The 4,841-nt window shown below is 37.4% G+C and overlaps 1 non-coding gene and 1 pseudogene across 1 annotated transcript; one reads left to right on the top strand and one right to left on the bottom strand.

Moving 5' to 3' along the window:
• Positions 1-319: 319 nt before the first annotated feature.
• Positions 320-4,841, bottom strand: part of LOC112094328 — an 8,837-nt pseudogene continuing 4,315 nt past the window's right edge.
• Positions 1,077-1,183, top strand: LOC112094329. The gene has a single exon (XR_002903475.1). It is a non-coding gene; the product is annotated as a small nucleolar RNA R71 (small nucleolar RNA).

Here is a 4,841-nt window from a genome sequence, read left to right on the forward strand (position 1 = left end):
CCTCCTACCGTTCGCTGCCCCCTTGCCTCGTCTGATCCTCCTTTCTCTTTTTCTTGGATAAGATGTCCTTCATGAACTTGACATAACTAGGCATTTGTTCTAAGGCTTCAGCAAATGGGATATTAATGTGTAGCTTCTTGAAGACCTCTAGGAACTTTTGGAATTGTTTGTCAAGTTTCTGCTGTTGGAATCGCTGAGGAAATGGTGGTGGTGGGTTGTATTGTATTGGCTTAATTGATGCTTCAGTTTCAGACTTGTTGCTTACCTCGGTTTGCACTTGCTGCTTGACTGTAGCTTCTGGCTTTTTAGGAATTTTAGTCTATTCCTTTCCACTGCGTAGTGTGACTACTTTACACTGGTCCTTCTCATCTCTCTTGGGGTTAGCTTTAGTGTCGCTTGGCAAAGTTCTATGCAAGCGAGTATTAATAACACTAGCTAATTGACCCAGCTGTGTCTCAAGAGTCTTGAGAGTTGCTGCTTGGTTCTGGAGTATTGCATCATTCTTTACCATGTACTGAGCTAGGATTTCTTCTATGGATAGCTTCTTTTCTGGTGGTGGACCTCTAGCTTGTTGTGGATAACCAGGAGAGAAGGCCGGTTTTTCTAATTGTGCCGACCCTTGGTTGTTATTCCAAGAAAAATTTGGGTGATTCCTCCATCCTGGGTTATAGTTGTTGGAATACGGGTTATTTTGCCGCCGATTAAAATTTCCAACAAACTGTACTGATTCAGAATTTGATGGGTATTGATCATTTAGATGACTTCCCCCACATAACTCACCACCCATATTTGAACTCTGAATGGCATGAACTCCAAATGTATCAAACTTCCTGGATAAAGCAGACACTTGTGCGGTCAAGGCATTAATAGCATCAAGTTCATGAATTCCAGCAATCTTCTTGGGTGCCAATCTCTCCGCAGGCCATTGATAATTATTAGACGCCATTTCTTTTAATAATTCATAAGCTTCATTTATAGACTTCCCCTTAAGAGCACCACCTGCCGCAGCATCAATGGTTGTTCTTGTATGGCCTAACAACCCATGATAGAATGTCTGAACCTGTAACCACTTTGGTAACCCATGGTGAGGACATTTTCTGAGAAGATCCTTGTACCTCTCCCATGCTTCATATAATGATTCAGAATCCAACTGTATGAACTGGGTGATGTCATTCCTCATCTTTGCAGTCTCAGCTGGTGGAAAGAATTTGGCAAAAAATTTCTGTGCCAAATTATCCCATGTAGAAATAGATTCTGCCTAAAGAGAATTTAGCCAACTTTTAGCTTTATCTCGCAGTGAGAATGGGAACAACCGGAGTCTAATGGCATCGTTAGAAACACCATTATACTTGAAGGTATCGTAGATCTCCAGGAAGTTGACAATATGAGCATTAGGGTCATCATTCGGTAACCCCCCAAACTAAACTATTGTCTGCAACATCTGAATTATCGCCGGCTTGATCTCGAAGTTATTAGCTTGTATAGCAGGTCGCTAGATACTCGAATGAAGGCCTTGCACCAGAGGGACTGCATAATCCCGCAAGGACTTTAGCTTTATTTGTTCAGCCATGGATTGGTGATGTCTCTCTTCTTCACGTCTTTTTTTCCAAATGTATCAATGGTTTTTTTTTAATTTCAGGATCAAAGATAATAGGATTCAGTGCTCCACCCGAACGTTGCATACACTACTCAAGGGACCTGAAAAGAAGGAAAAATGAATCAAACAACAAGAAAATAAAATTGAATTAAGACTAAAATTGTTGTGGTGTTAATATTAATACGAATAATAAACTAATTCTCTGGCAACGGCACCAAAAACTTGTTGATGATTTTATAACGCAAGTATACGTATCGCAAACAAGTAATATAGAGTGAATAGAGTATCGATCCCACGAGGAATTAAAATTAAAATCCGTTAAGTACTAAAATTAAACAACTTAATCTTATTCAAAAAATGAAACAATTTGAATAAATGTAAACTAAAGAAAATAAAATAATGAGCAAAAAGATTAATGATTTAATCAAGCAAGACAACTGATTACGCCCAAACGTGTACAAAAACAAGTGGTCAATTGTAGTACAATTTGAACCGTGGATCCCACGAGGAGGTGTTAAATTGAACAAGAAACGACTAGTAAATAAAAAGCGTTAGAAAAGTAAGTAATGAAACAAAGAAAAGAAATGAGTGTTTTTGATGATTTTTTTGAACAATTTAAAATGGAGAAAACTCAATAATAAAAAGTGGTAAGGCATTGAGAATCCTCCATATGCTTTGTTCACCTATTTCGATTTTGATTCCTAAATTGACTCAATTGAAAGTTTCACATCCCAAACAATTAATTAGAAAATAAATATTTGAAGAACATATGAATTAAAAATGTATTCGAGTAAATAAAATTCTAACGTTTAGAATTAGGAAAAATTATCTTATGAGAAATCTAAGAACGATAATATACCGTTGGCAATATTGCAGTAAAAGACTACTTATAAAACAATACCTATCAATATATAATTAATGCAACAATCACATAAAAAAAGCTTGACTAGATTTATATGAAAGTTGACAATAAACTATATTGATAAGAAGAAGAAATATGATAAAAGAAAATTATTTACTCAAATGTATAAAACTTACAAATCATTGGAGGATCAAAATCCAAACAAGTTCACTACACATATAGGATCATCTCTAGCCTCACCTAAATATTCTAGCCTAGCTTGCACATAATTCTCATAAAATTCTAAAAAGAAAGTATGAGAATAAGAACAAGAAAATAAAAGAAAATGTGTGAGAATTTAGACTCTAAAATCAACAACCTAAACACCTTGATTTGACCCTATTTATAGAGTTTTTAGGCCATGTCAAGGATGTTGCAATTAGCAAGAAAATGTATAGGGGCGTTTTATCCAAAAATTGGATTTACAAGGTTCTAATATGAGATTGAATGCTGAAACCATCCAACGGAACGCTGCTGAAGAATACCAAACGGATGGGACACGTGTCACGAGCTGATTCGCGGAGAGGAAAAAATGTTGCACAGCTGGTTCCACGCAGGGGGAAGACCTGACGCGTGGTGCGCGCTGATTTACGGAAGGAGGGGATGCAACTGTGTAGAGACACATGTCGGTAGGCTGAGAGGCGGAGGGAAAGAAAAAGGCCGACAGCTGGGACATGTGGCGCGAACTGATTGGGAGGCTGCTGCGACGCGGGCCCACGCGGAGAGGAAAGGAAAAACACCTTGACGCGCGCGTGGAGAAGACTCGCCCGAGGGGAGAGCTGTGCGCGCCAAGCGTGCGTGCGCAAGGGGACTGCTGGGTCCCACGCGTCTACGCGCAGTAGAAAATGACACGTGGTGCGCTGGTGAGACTCACATGGCTCAGCACGACGGACGGCTGGGCGCTGATGGGCTTCTGATGGGCTTCTTAGTAGGCTAAATTGGGCTTTTCTTGGGCTCAACTTTTGGGTTTTGCTTGGTAAACTAGCCCAAATCCAATTGTTTTCTTCAAAAACCTAAAAAATAAAATAAATCCAATTAAAATTAAATCCTCTAAATTTAGGAATATTTGAAATTAAAATCTCAAATTTGATAAAATAATTTGACAATTATGAACATTAAAAGTGCAAAGTTATGCACTTATCACAACTCCTAACCAGCTTATTGCTAGTCCCTAGCAATTTCAAGTGAAAGAAAAATCATGTCAAGCCGAAAATTCAAATCAAAACTAGCAAAATCACCTAAGCAATCAAACAAAACATTAGTAAGTCATCAAAAAATGCTATCAAAACTACTTCAGTCATAACTCCAGAGTCGTGTGTGTGTGCACCAAACCGTATCCCTCTTACCACAGTCCATAACACAAATAGCATCAAAAAATTCACCAAGAAAAGGTCTCAACTCCATTTACCTCATGGGTGTCGAAAATATTTTAATGCAAAGGGTTTTCACTCATGGAGTTGGAAGTCAATCAATCAACGCTCAAGTGAGAGAAGGCAATTTAAGGACAAGCAAATAAACATACATGGATCAAATGATAGGGGAATCAACTATCTGGTACAATCCATCACTCAAACTATAAACAAACTTTCAGGATTTCATTCTGGTCAAAAGGAAGATCTCATAAACAAACAAAGAGCTGAAAATTACAAACAAATATACACAAACTTTTCTCCTTTTTCTTTTTCTTTTGTTTTTGTTGTTTTTTTTTTCAAGGCAAGAGACAACATACGTTTGATGAAGCTGATGTAGTAAGGCATTCTTTTGATTAGCTGCTATGCAGCACAAGACGTGAGTGCAACCAAACTACGTAAACATTGATGATAAATGATGCTCTTGCTCTTTTCTTTTATATGAAAATTGTACAAAAGAAAAATGATAAATATCTACAACACATGGCTCAATTCTAAAAAATTATTCCTAACCAGAAATCATCCCTCAAGCAAATGTCACAAGTCAAGTAAAGGTGCTCCGTTAATGACTCAACCAACTCAAAAGATCAATGAAAGGTCAAAAAGTTGTTTTCTCAATTCTTACAACTCACCAAAAATGAAAAACTTAAACTCGGGAGTTTTCCTCAACTAGATGTGTCAACAACCATCTTACCACAAGGTTTGGCATGTGCTAGAAAAGAACTCTGGAAATCATTTATTGGTAATTAAGATAGCAAAAACTGACTCAAACTGAACATTTTGAAAGCATACTCAGATAATCTCGCAAAAATTTTGACCCAAAATAACAACAAGACAAAAATTAATCTTACGCATGAATATGCTCACCACCCCCAACCCAAAATCAGACAGTGTCCTCAATGTCTAAAAATATATGCAATATGAAAAAGACAGG

The sequence above is a fragment of the Morus notabilis genome, unplaced genomic scaffold, assembly GCF_000414095.1.
Source record: "Morus notabilis unplaced genomic scaffold, ASM41409v2 Scaffold352, whole genome shotgun sequence".
Taxonomy (NCBI): domain Eukaryota; kingdom Viridiplantae; phylum Streptophyta; class Magnoliopsida; order Rosales; family Moraceae; genus Morus; species Morus notabilis.